The following is a 20,207-nucleotide window of genomic DNA, read 5'->3' on the forward strand; positions in this document are numbered from 1 at the left end:
CCAGTCCGACTCCGAGGTTGACTTCAATGTGAACGAGAACGGAAGAGGCGAAGGTCAAGAGTACCAAGAGGGCCAATTTGACGAGGCATATGGTGGCTTTTACAGACGTGGACCGCGTCCAAACATTAAACCAGACCCTTATTCCGGAGATGAAGATTAGGGACCAGTACATCGCATACTTCGAAGATTGTGCAGAGCTTGCACAATGGAACGAAAAGGAGAAGTTACTATACCTTGCTACATCTCTTAAACAGCAGGCTCGCATGCATTACAGTTCGTTACCTGTTGCAGAGAAACGGTCTTGTAAACTCCTGACAAACAGATTAGAAAGAGGTTAAGAAGCAAAAGACAACAGAACAGATGGCTTTCAAAGATGCAAAACAGAATGAGGGGAAAAACAGAAACAATTGCTGCTTTTGGGGATGAAATACGACTACTGTCTCAGAAAGCCTATTCAACACTAGATCAAGAGGCCCAAGAAATGCTTGCATTACAACATTTTTATAAGAATGTTTCAGCCGAGATGAGATGCCGTTTAATGGATAAAATTGCCAGACAATTAGTGAAGCTGTGGAGGTGGTTGAGCGTTATGAAGAGGTGTTGGGACGTCCGGGGCAAGGTGTAGGAGCGCAGATTAGGGGTGTTACAAATACAAGCAGCAGAGAGAGATCTTTTGAAACCAACCCGGTACATGAGGGAACTTATGTTTACCAGTGCCATTAAGCGTATTGAGCAACGATTGGACGAACTTGAATCTACCATGGGAGGCAGAATCTCTGGAAGATCGTGCTACAGATGTGGTTCTACAAACCATTTCATCAGAGAATGTCCGATAAAAGACAACAGACGAGGACTGTAGCAGGAAAACTTCAGACCGTCACGTCAATAGGTCGTGATGCGACGGTTCAAGTGAAAAATCGACCGAAACAAATAGAGGTGCCATGCAGACCAGATGAAAAGGCATTGCGGGTTGGTCACTGCAGCGATCTGATGAAAACGAAAGACAATTGTTTGATTAATAGACGGAACTGCGGTAACCTTGCTATTAGATAGTGGAGCAACAACCACTTTAATATCTAAAGACACCCTTGAGGCTATAGGAAAGAAGACAGATGATTTGCGTGAGCATAATCGTACAGTTCGTGCCGTAGACGGCACACCTTTAAACGTTCAAGGTTCTGTAGAGTTGATGTGTCGGGAGTTTCACGACTGCAATTGACGCCACCGTTTGCGATATACCAAATATTCAAGGAATTCTGGGACAAGATTTTATGGCAAACCACATTAAATCCTGGGACATTCAAAATCATAAACTTCACACACTGGATGGAAACAGTTAGTTTGGAAGCAGGATATCTTGTTGGCGAGTGTTTCCCAGTTGAGGACCCCATAATTTCTAAACAATTTCAAACAGATACGTGCGCGACAGTCAAAAGTGACACGGGTGTGCAGTCTGAAGAGGTCATTTTGCCAGAACATGTGAAAAAGATGTTTGACGACGGTGTTGAATATTTGGATCCCGAACAGAAAAACAAGTTTGCAAAATTGTTGTATAAGTACCAAGATGTGTTTGCAAAGTCGTCCGACGATCTCGGGTGCACAAACGTCGTGAAACACAAGATAAACACTGGACGTGCTAACCCCATCAGGCAGCAACCTAGACGACAGACATATTGAAAAAGAGAAGTGGAACGAGAAGATGCTTCAAAAGGGTGATTATAGAACCGTCAAACAGTCCATGGTCTTCGCCAATAGTACTGGTGTCCAAAAAGGTTTTGCGTGGATTATCGAAAACTTAACGATGTGGCAGTCAAGGACGCCTACCCTATTCACAGGGTAGATGACTGCTTAGATGCACTCTCTGGATCAAAATGGTTTAGCTCAATGGATCTTTGTTCAGGGTTTTGGCAAGTGGAAATGGATGAGAAGGACAAACTTAAGACAGCTTTTTCAACGAGTCATGGCTTGTACCACTTCAAAGTTATGCCGTTTGGACTTGTTAATACAATGGATAGAGTCATTGCTGTATATCGATGACATCATAACCCCTGGTAAAACAGTCGATGAAAGCTTGACACGGCTTGAAAACGTTTTCGAACGGTTAAGAAAGGCTCATCTCAAACTGAATCCTTCCAAATGCAAATTCTTTCGAAAATCAGTGTCTTTTCTGGGTCATATTGTATCCGCAGAAGGTGTTGAAACAGACCCTGAAAACGTCAAAACAATTAAAGAATGGCCAGTTCCAGAGTCAAGTAAGGAGGTTCGGAGCTTTCTTGGCCTAACATCGTATTACAAAAGATTCGTAAAGGGATTTGCTGACATTGCCAAACCACTTCACAAATTGTGTGTGAAAAATTCGAAATTTATTTGGAATCAGATGTGCCAAGAAGCTTTTGATTTACTCAAAGAGATGCTTACATCAGCACCGGTGCTAGCGTACCCTCAACTGGGTTCTCAGTTCAGATGTAGGTGTTGGAGCCGTTTTGTCTCAAGTTCAAGACGAGCATGAAAGAGTTATTGCTTACATGAGCAAAACAGTGAATGTGCATGAGCGGTCTTATTGCGTAACAAGGAAGGAACTTCTGGCAGTTGTAACCGCTCTAAAACATTTCCACAGCTACTTATATGGACAGAAAATACTTGTCAGGACTGACAACGCAACGTGAGCTGGTTAAGATCGTTAAAAGCACCAACTGGACAAGTCACACGATGGCTTCAAGAACTCAATACATATGATTTAACAGTAGAACATAGAGCCGGAACAAGCCACAAGAATGCCGATGCTTTGTCCAGAAGACCATGCAAGTCATGCGAGCACCAACAAGATAATCAAGAAGCGATGATAGATAAAGCTGAATCGACTGATAAAATAATTAGGTCCGTTACAAGAAGTAACGTGGCTGCACAGTCAACAGAACTTAAGATATCTCATTGATGGTTGGGCACATGCAGACATCGCTTACAGACAACTGAGTGACAGTGCAATAGGTGTAATTAAGCTTGCAAAAGATGGAAATGAAACCAGACCAGAATAGAAAGACATTTCAGATTCAAAAGCTGAAATAAAAACTTTGTGGAGACAGTGGGATCGCCTAGTAATTGTTGGAGGGTTGCTGTTTCGGAAGTACGCGGAAAACAATCGTGACATTTTACACCAGCTGGTAACTCCGGCTGATCGACGTGATGTTGTTTTGAAATTGCATCATGATGTTGCCAGTGGCAGTCATCTTGGGGTGGAAAAGACTCTGTACAAAATCAGAAAAGCATTCTATTGGCCTGGTATGGCAAATAATGTGAAAGATTATTGTTCAACATGTGATGTGTGTGCAGTTAACAAGCTTTCACGAAAGTCAAACAAAGCACCACTTGGTTGTTATTTAGTTGGCGAACCAATGGAGCGTGTGCAAATGGACATACTCGGACCACTTCCAGTTACAGATAATGGCAATCGCTACATACTTGTTATCATCGATTGGTTCACCAAATGGACAGAATGTATCGCTATATCTGATTTAGAGTCGAGAACTGTTGCAAAAGCGTTTTTGGATAATTTTGTATGTCGGTTTGGAACTGCCCTACAGGTGTACACAGATCAAGGCCGTAGTTTTGAATCTAAACTTCTTGAAGACCTTTGTGATTTCCTTGGGATTCAAAAGACGCACTCCACTTCACGACCTCAGGCAAATGGACTGGTTGAAAGATTTAACAGAACACTTCTTGCTATGCTGCGGTCATATTGTCAAGACGAACCAGCCTGTTGGGACGTCTATCTGCAACAAGTATGTACGTATGTATGTATCGCTCTTCACCTCAAAGTAGCACATCCGTCACGCCTAACAAGATGGTATTTGGCAAGGATATTCGTCTTTCGTTGCAAGCAGTAGTAGGTGTACCAGAAGAGGACACACCGGAAACAAGTGTAGATGGCTATGTTGTCTGCTGAAAAAGAAAATTAAAGGTTGTCATGATATTGCAAGAAGTCACCTGAAGGTTGCAGCTCTATATCAAAAGAAGCACTATGACAGCAATGTAAAGAAGAAGAAGTTTTTCCCAGATAAGGTTGTGTGGTTGCATGATCCATCAAGAAAAGTTGGTATAAGCACCAAACAAGCTGTGAAATGGAAAGGACCATTTCTTGTCACAAGGATGATAGACGATCTCGTTTGCAAAGTAAAGCAGTCGTCAAGAAAGGCTCCAAAAGCATATCATGTTGACAGATTATTTCCTTATACAGGGACTTGCATTCCAAGTTGGATAAAGAAGGTCCAGCTGCAAAATTTAATGGAAAATAATTAACATTGTGAACACAACTGACTTGAACTGTTTATACTGTTAATGTATGAATAAACTTTTTTACAAATGTGTTAAACTTTTAACTATGGTGGAGACCCTGTGCGTCTGGTATCGATATGTGTCTGTCTATCAAACTATTTACAAATTAATATGTTGTATACAAAAAAAAGTCTGTGCATGGATTGTCAAAGACAAATTTAACATTTTAAATATTGTTACATTGGATTGTTGGTTACCATGTGTCGGTATTTCAGGGAAAAATGCTGGTTGTGTGACAGGATGTCACTTAATGTCCACCTGATCTCTTCAGCCCATTGACGACTTTCTGTGATGTGCGCTTTGTGTGAGGGGAAAGAGAACGTTTACACCCGTATAGCGGATCTGGAATCCCATGTGAAGAAAGTCCACCGAGAGGTAACAATGAGCAAGGACCAGTTTACCAGGGCGAATGGGTTTTACTTTGCCAAGTATCCTGAGGACTACGCTAAAGTAGTTGACAATATCAACCCTTACGACTCCAAGGCGGCCTATGAAGCGAGGAAAGCCATGAGAAGTTGGAGCGATACATTTTCGGACAAGCAAGCTAGGGGAGATCAATGGACGGCCGGTTGGAGGAAAGGATTGGAGATTTTAAGAGGTATGGCGAAGAAGAGGGAATCCAGGGAGCGGAGCGTGTCGCGAGACAAGAGGACCTTGGTTGAGAAATCCGCAAGAACTGAAAGACAAGTGGTACGGGAAGATAGCAGTTCGGTTGCTCAGTTGGAACAAGGCACAAGCTCGAAAGTAGCAGCTGAAGAAGACAGGCCAAAAGAAACTGAAAAGGGACTAAAACGTAGGAGGAAAGAGTCGGAAGGGGATCAAAACTTTGATCACAGGGACAACATAGAGTTGGGTGAAGAAGCCGTTTCGGAAAGAAATATGGGCCCAGATCGAGACAGGGTTGTTTCTCCAAGTGGTGAGATATCTTCCTCCTCCTCCTCCTCCTCCTCCTCCTCCTCCTCCTCCTCATCTTCCTCGTCAGCGTCGTCCTGCTGCTCATCCGTGCTGGGTTCAAGCAGCAGCTTAAAAGGACAGAGCCTTCCGGATTCTGAAGAAGGGCTGTATGCCCATGTGTCCGCCTGCGAAAAGGGACTGGTCATTGGTCAATGAATTCTCAATGGAAGCAAACAACCAACAGCAATCTGTTGGCCGCCAGCAAATTGGAAGAAGATGACCCCTGATCAGAAACTCATGGCCCATGAGTATGTGGCCATCTTTCTTGAGCGTGTGGAGAGCACCAACTTCCCAACCTTGTCCAGGAGAGCCCTTTTGGACAAGTACAACTTCATGTCCCTCGAAGCTGAGGGTAAGCCGACAGTGGAAGAAGGAGAGGCAGAGAAGATGGACTCAAAAATTAGGTATTATAACTTTAATTACCTCAAGGCCATCGTAAATGGGGAAGTGGAGGAGAGTCGCGTGGCAGAGGGTATTGTTCGGGGACTTGAACTTGCTGATAGGTGGAAGGACACAGATATTATCGCTGAAAAACTGGATGAGGCAAACATTAAAATACGTGTGGGTGCATAAGAGTTGTCTGATGTGTGTTATTTGCAGACTGAGAATAGTTACATTGTTTTTCAATTGTTCATTTTGCTATGCAATTTGTCTGATGTGTGTTATTTGCAGACTGAGAATAGTTACATTGTTTTTCAATTGTTCATGTTGCTATGCAATTTGTCTGATGTGTGTTATTTGCAGACTGAGAATAGTTACATTATTTTTCAATTGTTCAGGTTGCTATGCAATCTGTATGATCTCGTTGCATAAATGTTAAAAGTGCTCATTTGTTATTTTATTGGAGATAATCCAGGAGGATTATTTTAATAAAGTGGGGGGAAGTGTAATATAATGGACTACAAGTAATCCTAAGCAAAACTAATAATAAGGTTTCATAACATGTTTCATTATCTAGGATATGGGCAAAGACCTACTCACCGAATGTTGACAGATTCTGACAGTTCGTTGAATTACATGACATATGCATGTTGAACAGTTTACTGAGGTTTCATGCATATATCATTTTATCTACATCTTAATCCTTATAATCCTTAAATGTTACTCACAACTTTAGTTATTAAAGGGGCCTTTTCACAGATTTTGGCATATTTTGAAGTTTGTCATCAAATGCTTTATATTGATAAATGTAAACATTGGATCTTAAAAGCTCCAGTAAAAAATCAAGAATAAAATTTAAAAAACAAAAAAAAGTAGCCGGTACCAGGGCTCGAACCAGTGACCCCCGGAGTCCTGGAGTAAGTCTTAAGTAAAAACGCATTAACCATCTCGGCTATTCCGCCGGGTATACACAATGTAAGTATTTTATACCTTATATAAGCAATCTTCGTAGTTTCATAAATTTAAACGACAACAACAGAACTCTCCAAATTATTCAATCGTTTCGCGTTGCAACGCTTTGTAATTTTTAGGTTTTCAAATCGTCAAAAGATACATATAATGGCTATATTGGACAATAGTAAATATTCAGTAATTCTGTATCCTCACAAATATCATAACTAAAACGAAAATTTGCGAATCTGAAACATTTTTTTTCAATTTTGTCAATTTACTAAACCGTGAAAAGATCCCTTTTATTGTAATTCCATAAAGAATAACACTTCCTTGTCACTCATAAACAGTGTCGACCATGCTTGTGACGTCATAAAAAGATATTTGTGATTTTAGCAAAAGACTGTGCCATATAGTTAAAGGTTACAGTAAACTATGTTTTATTGTGTTAATGTTAACGATTTGCTACTGTTTTATATCAAGTTATTGTTATTAGATTGATAAGCATAGATATAACATTTGGAACTATTTCCTGATGTGCGGAAGCGTTTTGAAGAGTTCATTTGGCGCGCATATTTGATTGGATGACAGCGATTCAAGCATTCTGATTGGTCGGAGCTGTCGCATAACCGTTTACGGAGTCTGAGGAATTGTATCAAGGGGCATCCATATAAAAGACGCGCCGCAGACGACTTAGGACACATTCAACTTTTCGGCCACACAACATCCAAAATTATTTAAACTTTTAAAACCTTTAATAATAATAATAACAAGAAAGAACTGGGATGTCGGACAAAATGTAACTATATTATATTCTTATACATGTGTTGTTTCATGTTGGTATAATTGTGAGAAGTATAAATAAATTAAGTCTCACTGTTTTCATCTCTTTATTATTGAAGACATCTATTCACAGACTAATAACATTTTAATAAACTAATAACTACCTGGTTGATAGAAAGGAAACAGTATTTATCGACGGCACGAAACCGTTACATTGGTGTCAGAATTGGGGATGTAAAATATACTTTTAGCATCTCAGAACTTTTTCGTCACCACGGGGAAAACAGCAAGGGACAGAAACGGGAACGGCCTGACGAAAACGGGAACGGCCTGACGAAAACGGGAACGACCTGACGAAAATGGGAACGGCCTGACGAAAACGGGAACGGCCTGACGAAAACGGGAACGGCCTGACGAAACGGGAACGGCCTGACGGGAACGGAAACGGCCTGACGAAAACGGGAACTTCTTTACCAGAACGGAACAGCTGCACAAGAACGGAAACGGCTGCCATAGAGCGGGAACGGTTGCAATAGAACGGTAACGGCTGCACCAGAACGGAACGGCTGCATAAGAACGGGAACGGCTGCAATAGAACGGAAACGGCTGCACTAGAACGGAACGTCTGCACCAGAACGGAACGGCAGGGACGTTAAAAGACAGAAACAGAAGTAGATGATCGTTTCCTAACTGCTTGTTGTGTAATTGTGTAAATTTATATGATTTATGTTTTATTGTGAATAATAAAGTGCAAATTTTCAAGTTCTTTTTCTTTGTGCCATTACCTTCACATTAGTCGTACAATGGCTGACAACAATGACCAGTCCGACTCCGAGGTTGACTTCAATGTGAACGAGAACGGAAGAGGCGAAGGTCAAGAGTACCAAGAGGGCCAATTTGACGAGGCATATGGTGGCTTTTACAGACGTGGACCGCGTCCAAACATTAAACCAGACCCTTATTCCGGAGATGAAGATTAGGGACCAGTACATCGCATACTTCGAAGATTGTGCAGAGCTTGCACAATGGAACGAAAAGGAGAAGTTACTATACCTTGCTACATCTCTTAAACAGCAGGCTCGCATGCATTACAGTTCGTTACCTGTTGCAGAGAAACGGTCTTGTAAACTCCTGACAAACAGATTAGAACAGAGGTTAAGAAGCAAAAGACAACAGAACAGATGGCTTTCAAAGATGCAAAACAGAATGAGGGGAAAAACAGAAACAATTGCTGCTTTTGGGGATGAAATACGACTACTGTCTCAGAAAGCCTATTCAACACTAGATCAAGAGGCCCAAGAAATGCTTGCATTACAACATTTTTATAAGAATGTTTCAGCCGAGATGAGATGCCGTTTAATGGATAAAATTGCCAGACAATTAGTGAAGCTGTGGAGGTGGTTGAGCGTTATGAAGAGGTGTTGGGACGTCCGGGGCAAGGTGTAGGAGCGCAGATTAGGGGTGTTACAAATACAAGCAGCAGAGAGAGATCTTTTGAAACCAACCCGGTACATGAGGGAACTTATGTTTACCAGTGCCATTAAGCGTATTGAGCAACGATTGGACGAACTTGAATCTACCATGGGAGGCAGAATCTCTGGAAGATCGTGCTACAGATGTGGTTCTACAAACCATTTCATCAGAGAATGTCCGATAAAAGACAACAGACGAGGACTGTAGCAGGAAAACTTCAGACCGTCACGTCAATAGGTCGTGATGCGACGGTTCAAGTGAAAAATCGACCGAAACAAATAGAGGTGCCATGCAGACCAGATGAAAAGGCATTGCGGGTTGGTCACTGCAGCGATCTGATGAAAACGAAAGACAATTGAAGGATTAATAGACGGAACTGCGGTAACCTTGCTATTAGATAGTGGAGCAACAACCACTTTAATATCTAAAGACACCCTTGAGGCTATAGGAAAGAAGACAGATGATTTGCGTGAGCATAATCGTACAGTTCGTGCCGTAGACGGCACACCTTTAAACGTTCAAGGTTCTGTAGAGTTGATGTGTCGGGAGTTTCACGACTGCAATTGACGCCACCGTTTGCGATATACCAAATATTCAAGGAATTCTGGGACAAGATTTTATGGCAAACAACATTAAATCCTGGGACATTCAAAATCATAAACTTCACACACTGGATGGAAACAGTTAGTTTGGAAGCAGGATATCTTGTTGGCGAGTGTTTCCCAGTTGAGGACCCCATAATTTCTAAACAATTTCAAACAGATACGTGCGCGACAGTCAAAAGTGACACGGGTGTGCAGTCTGAAGAGGTCATTTTGCCAGAACATGTGAAAAAGATGTTTGACGACGGTGTTGAATATTTGGATCCCGAACAGAAAAACAAGTTTGCAAAATTGTTGTATAAGTACCAAGATGTGTTTGCAAAGTCGTCCGACGATCTCGGGTGCACAAACGTCGTGAAACACAAGATAAACACTGGACGTGCTAACCCCATCAGGCAGCAACCTAGACGACAGACATATTGAAAAAGAGAAGTGGAACGGGCTGAAGTTGAGAAGATGCTTCAAAAGGGTGATTATAGAACCGTCAAACAGTCCATGGTCTTCGCCAATAGTACTGGTGTCCAAAAAGGTTTTGCGTGGATTATCGAAAACTTAACGATGTGGCAGTCAAGGACGCCTACCCTATTCACAGGGTAGATGACTGCTTAGATGCACTCTCTGGATCAAAATGGTTTAGCTCAATGGATCTTTGTTCAGGGTTTTGGCAAGAGGAAATGGATGAGAAGGACAAACTTAAGACAGCTTTTTCAACGAGTCATGGCTTGTACCACTTCAAAGTTATGCCGTTTGGACTTGTTAATACAATGGATAGAGTCATTGCTGTATATCGATGACATCATAACCCCTGGTAAAACAGTCGATGAAAGCTTGACACGGCTTGAAAACGTTTTCGAACGGTTAAGAAAGGCTCATCTCAAACTGAATCCTTCCAAATGCAAATTCTTTCGAAAATCAGTGTCTTTTCTGGGTCATATTGTATCCGCAGAAGGTGTTGAAACAGACCCTGAAAACGTCAAAACAATTAAAGAATGGCCAGTTCCAGAGTCAAGTAAGGAGGTTCGGAGCTTTCTTGGCCTAACATCGTATTACAAAAGATTCGTAAAGGGATTTGCTGACATTGCCAAACCACAAATTGTGTGTGAAAAATTCGAAATTTATTTGGAATCAGATGTGCCAAGAAGCTTTTGATTTACTCAAAGAGATGCTTACATCAGCACCGGTGCTAGCGTACCCTCAACTGGGTTCTCAGTTCAGATGTAGGTGTTGGAGCCGTTTTGTCTCAAGTTCAAGACGAGCATGAAAGAGTTATTGCTTACATGAGCAAAACAATGAATGTGCATGAGCGGTCTTATTGCGTAACAAGGAAGGAACTTCTGGCAGTTGTAACCGCTCTGAAACATTTCCACAGCTACTTATATGGACAGAAAATACTTGTTAGGACTGACAACGCTGCCGTGAGCTGGTTAAGATCGTTAAAAGCACCAACTGGACAAGTCACACGATGGCTTTAAGAACTCAATACATATGACTTAACAGTAGAACATAGGGCCGGAACAAGCCACAAGAAGGCCGATGCTTTGTCCAGAAGACCATGTAAGTCATGCAAGCACCAACAAGATAATCAAGAAGAGATGATAGATAAAGCTGAATCGACTGATGAAATAATTAGGTCCGTTACAAGAAGTAACGTGGCTGCACAGTCAACAGAACTTAAGAGAGCAGCATATCTCATTGATGGTTGGACACATGCAGACATCGCTTACAGACAACTGAGTGACAGTGCAATAGGTGTAATTAAGCTTGCAAAAGATGGAAATGAAACCAGACCAGAATAGAAAGACATTTCAGATTCAAAAGCTGAAATAAAAACATTGTGGAGACAGTGGGATCGCCTAGTAATTGTTCGAGGGTTGCTGTTTCGGAAGTACGAGGAAAACAATGGTGACATTTTACACCAGCTGGTAACGCCGGCTGATCGACGTGATGTTGTTTTGAAATTGCATCATGATGTTGCCAGTGGCGGTCATCTTGGGGTGGAAAAGACTCCGTACAAAATCAGAAAAGCATTCTATTGGCCTGGTATGGCAGATAATGTGAAAGATTATTGTTCAACATGTGATGTGTGTGCAGTTAACAAGCTTTCACGAAAGTCAAACAAAGCACCACTTGGTTATTATTTAGTTGGCGAACCAATGGAGCGTGTGCAAATGGACATACTCGGACCACTTCCAGTTACAGATAATGGCAATCGCTACATACTTGTTATCATCGATTGGTTCACCAAATGGACAGAGTGTGTCGCTATATCTGATTTAGAGTCGAGAACTGTTGCAAAAGCGTTTTTGGATAATTTTGTATGTCGGTTTGGAACTCCCCTACAGGTGTACACATATCAAGGCCGTAGTTGTGAATCTAAACTTCTTGAAGATCTTTGTGATTTCCTTGGGATTCAAAAGACGCACTCCACGTCTAGACGACCTCAGGCAAATGGACTGGTTGAAAGATTTAACAGAACACTTTTTGCTATGCTGCGGTCATATTGTCAAGACGAACCAGCCTGTTGGGACGTCTATCTGCAACAAGTATGTATGGCATATCGCTCTTCACCTCAAAGTAGCACATCCGTCACCCCTAACAAGATGGTATTTGGCAAGGATATTCGTCTTCCGTTGCAAGCAGTAGTAGGTGTACCAGAAGAGGACACACCGGAAACAAGTGTAGATGGCTATGTTAGTCTGCTGAAAAAGAAAATTAAAGGTCGTCATGAAATTGCAAGAAGTCACCTGAAGGTTGCAGCTCTATATCAAAAGAAGCACTATGACAGCAATGTAAAGAAGAAGACGTTTTTCCCCGGACAGGTTGTGTGGTTGCATGATCCATCAAGAAAAGTTGGTATAAGCACCAAACAAGCCGTCAAATGGAAAGGACCATTTCTTGTCACAAGGATGATAGACGATCTCGTTTGCAAAGTAAAGCAGTCGTCAAGAAAGGCTCCAAAAGCATATCATGTTGACAGATTATTTCCTTATACAGGGACTTGCAGTTGGATAAAGAAGGTCCAGCTGCAAAATTTAATGGAAAATAATTAACATTGTTAACACAACTGACCTGAACTGTTTATACTGTAAATGTATGAATAAACTTTTTTACAAATGTGTTAAACTTTTAACTATGGTGGAGACCCTGTGCGTCTGGTATCGATATGTGCCTGTCTATCAAACTATTTACAAATTAATATGTTGTATACAAAAAAAAGTCTGTGCATGGTTTGTCAAAGACAAATTTAACATTTTAAATATTGTTACATTGGATTGTTGGTTACCATGTGTCTATTGTTCAAGTCGGTATTTCAGGGAAAAATGCTGGTTGTGTGAAGCCTACTTCCCCGACAGGAAGTCACTAAATGTCCACTGATCTCTTCAGCCCATCGACGACTTTCTGTGATGTGCGCTTGGTGTGAGGGGAAAGAGAACGTTTACACCCGTCTAGCGGATCTGGAATCCCATGTGAAGAAAGTCCACCGAGAGGTAACAATGAGCAAGGACCAGTTTACCAGGGCGAATGGGTTTTACTTTGCCAAGTATCCTGAGGACTACGCTAAAGTAGTTGACAACATCAACCCTTACGACTCCAAGGCGGCCTATGAAGCGAGGAAAGCCATGAGAAGTTGGAGCGATACATTTTCGGACAAGCAAGCTAGGGGAGATCAATGGACGGCCGGTTGGAGGAAAGGATTGGAGATTTTAAGAGGTATGGCGAAGAAGAGGGAATCCAGGGAGCGGAGCGTGTCGCGAGACAAGAGGACTGTGGTTGAGAAATCCGCAAGAACTGAAAGCGAGTGGAACGGGAAGATAGCAGTTCGGTTGCTCAGTTGGAAGAAGGCACAAGCTCGAAAGTAGCAGCTGAAGAAGACAGGCCAAAAGAAACTGAAAAGGGACTAAAACGTAGGAGGCAAGAGTCGGAAGGGGATCAAGACTTTGATCACAGGGACAACATAGAGTTGGGTGAAGAAGCGGTTTCGGAGAGAAATATGGGCCCAGATCGAGACAGGGTTGTTTCTCCAAGTGGTGAGATATCTTCCTCCTCCTCCTCCTCCTCCTCATCTTCCTCTTCAGCGTCGTCCTGTAGCTCATCCGTGCTGGGTTCAAGCAGCAGCTTAAAGGACAGAGCCTTCCTGATTCTGAAGAAGGGCTGTATGCCCATGTGTCCGCCTGCGAAAAGGGACTGGTCATTGGTCAATGAATTCTCAATGGAAGCAAACAACCAACAGATTGTATGGCCGCCAGCAAATTGGAAGAAGATGGCCATTTTTCTTGAGCGTGTGGAGAGCACCAACTTCCCAACCTTGTCCAGGAGAGCCCTTTCATGTCCCTCGAAGCTGAGGGACAGTGGAAGAAGGAGAGGCAGAGAAGATGGACTCAATAATTAGGTATTATAACTTTAATTACCTCAAGGCTATCGTAAATGGGGAAGTGGAGGAGAGTCGCGTGGCAGAGGGTATTGTTCGGGGACTTGAACTTGCTGATAGGTGGAAGGACACAGATATTGTAACTGAAAAACTGGATGAGGCAAACATTAAAATACGTGTGGGTGCATAAGAGTTGTCTGATGTGTGTTATTTGCAGACTGAGAATAGTTACATTGTTTTTCAATTGTTCATGTTGCTATGCAATTTGTCTGATGTGTGTTATTTGCAGACTGAGAATAGTTACATTGTTTTTCAATTGTTCATGTTGCTATTCAATCTGTATGATCTCGTTGCATAAATGTTAAAAGTGCTCATTTGTTATTTTATTGGACATAATCCAGGAGGATTATTTTAATAAAGTGGGGGGAAGTGTAATATAATGGACTACAAGTAATACTAAGCAAAACTAATAATAAGGTTTCATAACATGTTTCATTATCTAGGATATGGGCAAAGACCTACTCACCGAATGTTGACAGATTCTGACAGTTCGTTGAATTACATGACATATGCATGTTGAACAGTTTACTGAGGTTTCATGCATATATCATTGTATCTACATCTTAATCCTTATAATCCTTAAATGTTACTCCCAACTTTAGTTATTAATCCTCGTTCCTATGATTGTAATTCCATAAAGAATAACACTTCCTTGTCACTCATAAACAGTGTCGACCATGCTTGTGACGTCATAAAAAGATATTTGTGATTTTAGCAAAAGACTGTGCCATATAGTTAAAGGTTACAGTAAACTATGTTTTATTGTATTAATGCTAAAGATTTGCTACTGTTTTATATCAAGTTATTGTCATTTGATTGATAAGCATAGATATAACATTTGGAACTATTTCCTGATGTGCGGAAGCGTTTTGAAGAGTTCATTTGGCGCGCATATTTGATTGGATGACAGTGGTTCAAATCGGCGATTCAATCATTCTGATTGGTCGGAGCTGTCGCATAACCGTTTACGGAGTCTGAGGAATTGTATCAAGGGGCATTCATATAAAAGACGCGCCGCAGACGACTTAGGACACATTCAACTTTTCGGCCACACAACATCCAAAACCTTTAATAATGATAATAACAAGAAAGAACTGGGATGTCGGACAAAATGTAACTATATTATATTCTTATACATTTGTTGTTTCATGTTGGTATATTTTGAGAAGTTTAAATAAATTAAGTCTCACTGTTTTCATCTCTTTATTATTAAAGACATCTATTCACAGACTAATAACATTTTAATAAACTAATAACTACCTGGTTGATAGAAAGGAAACAGTATTTATCGTCGGCACGAAACCGTTACAATATTATGATGCGAAAACAGCAAACCATAAATCTTTTCAAACTGTTCTTACCGTTGTACTCATCGCTTGAAACACATGTTTTAACCGTTCCAGATACGCAAATAAACAAAGTTCAAAAATTACAAATTTATAAAATTTGTACTTAGCTTCTTTTTGATGATATTATGATGCGAAAATCAGCAAAGCATGAATGTTTTCAAACTGTTCTTACCGTTGTACTCTTCGCTTGAAACACATGTTTTAACCGTTCCAGATACGCAAATAAACAAAGTTCAAAAATTACAAATTTGTAAAATTTTAACGTAGCTTCTTTTTGATGATATAATGATGCGAAAACAGCAAAGCATGAATCTTTTTCAAATTGTTCTTACCGTTGTACTTATCGCTTGAAACACATGTTTTCACCGTTCCAGATACGCAAATAAACAAAGTTCAAAAATTGCAAATTTGTAAAATTTCAACTTAGCTTCTTTTTGATGATATTACGATACGGAAACAGCAAGCATGAATCTTTTCAAACTGTTCTTACCGTTGTACTCATCGCTTGAAACACATGTTTTCATTGTTCCAGGTACGCAAATAAACAAAGATCAAAAATTGCAAATTTGTAAAATTTGAACTTAGCTTCTTTTTTATGATATAATGATACATCGCTTGAAACACATGTTTTTACCGTTCCAGATACGCAAATACCCCGGTAAACAAAGTTCAAAAATTGCAAATTTTGTAAAATGTGAACGTAGCTTCTTTTTTATGATATAATGATACGAAAACCGCAAGCATGAATCTTTTCAAACTGTTCTTACCGTTGTACTCATCGCTTGAAACACATGTTTTCACTGTTCCAGATACGCAAATAAACAAAGTTCAAAAATTGCAAATTTGTAAAATTTGAACGTAGCTTCTTTTTGATGATATTATGATGCGAAAACAGCAAAGCATGACTCTTTTCAAACTGTTCTTACCGTTGTACTCATCGCTTGAAACACATGTTTCTACCGTTCCAGATACGCAAATAAACAAAGTTCAAAAATTGCAAATTTGTAAAATTTGAACTTAGCTTCTTTTAAATGATATTATAATGCGAAAACAGCAAAGCGTGATTTTTTTCAAACTGTTCTTACCGTTGTACTCTTCGCTTGAAACACATGTTTTCACCGTTCCAGATACGCAAATACTAGTAAACAAAGTTCAAAAAATGCAAATTTTGTAAAATTTGAACATAGCTTCTTTTTGATGATATTATGATGCGAAAACAGCAAAGCATGAATCTTTTCAAACTGTTCTTACCGTTGTACTCATCGCTTGAAACACATGTTTTTACGCTTCCAGATACGCAAATAAACAAAGTTCAAAAATTGCAAATTTGTAAAATTTGAACTAAGCTTCTTTTTTATGATATTATGATGCGAAAACAGCAAAGTATGAATGTTTTTAAACTGTTCTTACCGTTGTATTTATCGCTTGAAACACATGTTTTCACCGTTCCAGATACGCAAATAAACAAAGTTCATAAAGTGCAAATTAAAAAAATTTGAACTTAGCTTCTTTTTGATGATATTATGGTGCGAAAACAGCATAGCATGAATCTTTTCAAACTCTTCTTAGCGTTGTACTCATCGCTTGAAACACATGTTTTAACCGTTCCAGATACGCAATTAAAAAAAGTTCAAAAATTGCAAATTTGTAAAATTTGAACGTAGATTCTTTTTGATGATATTATGATGCGAAAACAGCAAAGCATTAATCCTTTCAAACTGTTCTTACCGTTGTACTCATCGCTTGAAACACATGTTTTTACCGTTCCAGATACGCAAATAAACAAAGTTCATAAAGTGCAAATTTAAAAAATTTGAACTTAGCTTCTTTTTGATGATATTATGGTGCGAAAACAGCATAGCATGAATCTTTTCAAACTCTTCTTAGCGTTGTAGTCATCGCTTGAAACACATGTTTTCACCGTTCCAGATACGCAAATAAAAAAATAATTCAAAAATTGCAAATTTGAAAAATTAGAATTAAGCTTCTTTTTGATGATATGATGATACGAAAACAGCAAGCATGAATCTTTTTAAACTGTTCTTACCGTTGTACTGATCGCTTGAAACACATGTTTCAGTGTTCCAGATACGCAAATAAACGAAGGTCAAAAATTGCAAATTTGTAAATTTTGAACTTAGATTCTTTTTATGATATTATGATTCGAAAACAGCAAAGCATGAATGTTTTCAAACTGTTCTTACCGTTGTATTTATCGCTTGAAACACATGTTTTCACTGTTCCAGAAACGCATATAAACAAAGTTCAAAAATTGCAAATTTATAAAATTTGAACTCAGCTTCTTTTTGATGATATTATGGTGCGAAAACAGCATAGCATGAATCTTTTCAAACTCTTCTTAGCGTTGTACTCATCGCTTGAAACACATGTTTTTACCGTTCCAGATACGCAAATAAACAAAGTTCAAAAATTGCAAATTTGTAAAATTTGAACGTAGATTCTTTTTGATGATATTATGATGCGAAAACAGCAAAGCATTAATCCTTTCAAACTGTTCTTACCGTTGTACTCATCGCTTGAAACACATGTTTTTACCGTTCCAGATACGCAAATAAACAAAGTTCAAAAATTGCAAATTTGTAAAATTTGAACGTAGCTTCTTTTTGATGATATTATGATACGAAAACAGCAAGCATGAATCTTTTCAAACTGTTCTTAGCGTTGTACTCATCGCTTGAAACACGTGTTTTCACCGTTCCAGATACGCAAATAAACAAAGTTGAAAAATTGCAAATTTGTAAAATTTGAACGTAGATTCTTTTTGATGATATTATGATACGAAAACAGCAGGCATGGATCTTTTCAAACTGTTCTTACCGTTGTACGAGGTAATTCGTTTTTAGAGAAATTAACATTTTGGTAAGATTTAGGAAATAGACATAGCAACTACTAGCCTTGTTTACAAACGTTTTAATATCAAGTTTAATGGTTGTTCACTTTTTTAAATAAACAATATTTAAAATTTCTATCTTAAAAACCTCTTGAATAGATAAAAGTAACTGCGTTTAAAGTAAAATAAATGTTTAAATATCAGGATAAATTTTATTATAAATTGTTGGGCATCTTTAAATCACTTGCATAACAACATATATTTTATCTATCTTTACATGTGTCTATTTACAGCAGTGTGACATCCATGATTTCATCTAGACCCTGCTAGAAACGAATCACTGAATGACATTTTTTGACAAACATGCATATGCGAAGTTGTTATCCACCAAAAAAGAAAATCATTTCAAAATATAAATAATGTATTTTATTATTAAAATTGTGTTTTAAGTTTCTTGAACATATGCAGGGATTTCAAAGTGTTGAAGACGGAAGATGAAGTAGAAGGGGGAAATTATCATTTGTTTACTTAAAGGGAGTATATTATATGATTTGAATGTCAACATTGTATTCTTCCTTCCTTACCCAACATATTAATATGTGACCGTATAATGTTAAATGTAATTAATTCACAATCCTCATATGGTTCCATAAATCAAATAGTGTTTACTACAGTGAAACAAGGAAGTCAACACGCATACAGAAGGAGTTGTTTCTGTACAGCAAAAATTTATTTACTATTAAATACACATTTTCTTTCATTTATTTTCTGGTACTACTTTTTCTGATATTTTTTTGTGGAATTCAATTAAAGCCAAAAAAGTATACACAACAATGATTCATGGGTTATTGAGCTTGAAAGTGGTCTTTTTCTTCACTTTAAGGTGTATGCTCCATGCACTTTGTGGGAAGAAGTAGAAGAAGGAATTTAAAGCGATTGCTCATGACATAAACTGATGAAACATAAAAATAATCATGTAGAATATTCTTAAGGAATATAACCAAAACGATAAATACATGGATACTGTTTATGTATAAATAGTTTTAATGAATAGCCATAGATAGAACTAATCTCAAAATCGGCGAAAATTTGATGTGTGACAAAAGCAGTTTCCGTTTTATAAAAGGTAATCTTTAACAATACATTGATATTTTATGTAACCAAATACAATATAATTACCAACCGATTTTTTATAAATTAAGTGGTTTGCGGCCTAATCTTTATATAGTGATTTGTAACCTTTTATATGCGAATTAGACGAAAACTACTTTCCCTTGCATTCTATACATAGATGGTGACGTCACTACGTTATTGTCACATAGATGGTGACGTCACTACGTTATTGTCACCTCTATGCTAGGACGCATCACATTCCCCTGGTTAGGGGATTTGTGATTCCGCCAAAATAGTTCCGCGTAGGAATGAATTTTTTTTTTTAATGAGAAAAACGGTGTTGAATATGTGTTTAAAATGGAATGTTATTTAAAGAAATTTTATTAAATTATGTTTAAGGGTGATTTCAAATGTCTATAAAGAAGAATTGCAATTATTAGAAACATGTTTATCTGTCTTACTTTCGCTTTTACAATTCAATCGTAAACATGGCAAGTCCAAGAGATATCATACTTGAGGTTGCTAAAAAGGGAGGATTTCCCATGCCACTCAAGGAACTGCAAATCGAAGCGTTACTTTGTGTCATTGAAAAACGTGACATTATGGCTATACTCCCAACAGGTTATGGTAAAAGCCTGATTTACCAGCTGGCACCACTTATCCTTAAAGATTATTATAATCTACAGAAGTCTGTTTGCATCGTGTTGACACCTTTGAACAGTATTATGCAAGATCAGATGATTGCACTGCAAAAGATTGGAGTACAAGCCTGTTGTGTGGACTATAACTGTCAGGGTGGTCAAGCATTGTTTGATGATGATGGTGATGAAGGGGGTGCTAAATCAGATGGAGATGTAATATTAACGGTCCCTATGTCCGATACTGCTGATGGAAAGTTCACATTGGTGTATTCTCACCCTGAGGCGCTTTTAAGCACTGATACGGGGAAATCCTTGATACAAAATTTGGAGAATAAAAAAATAATTTCG

Source organism: Dreissena polymorpha, chromosome 9 (genome assembly GCF_020536995.1).
Source record: "Dreissena polymorpha isolate Duluth1 chromosome 9, UMN_Dpol_1.0, whole genome shotgun sequence".
NCBI lineage: Eukaryota > Metazoa > Mollusca > Bivalvia > Myida > Dreissenidae > Dreissena > Dreissena polymorpha.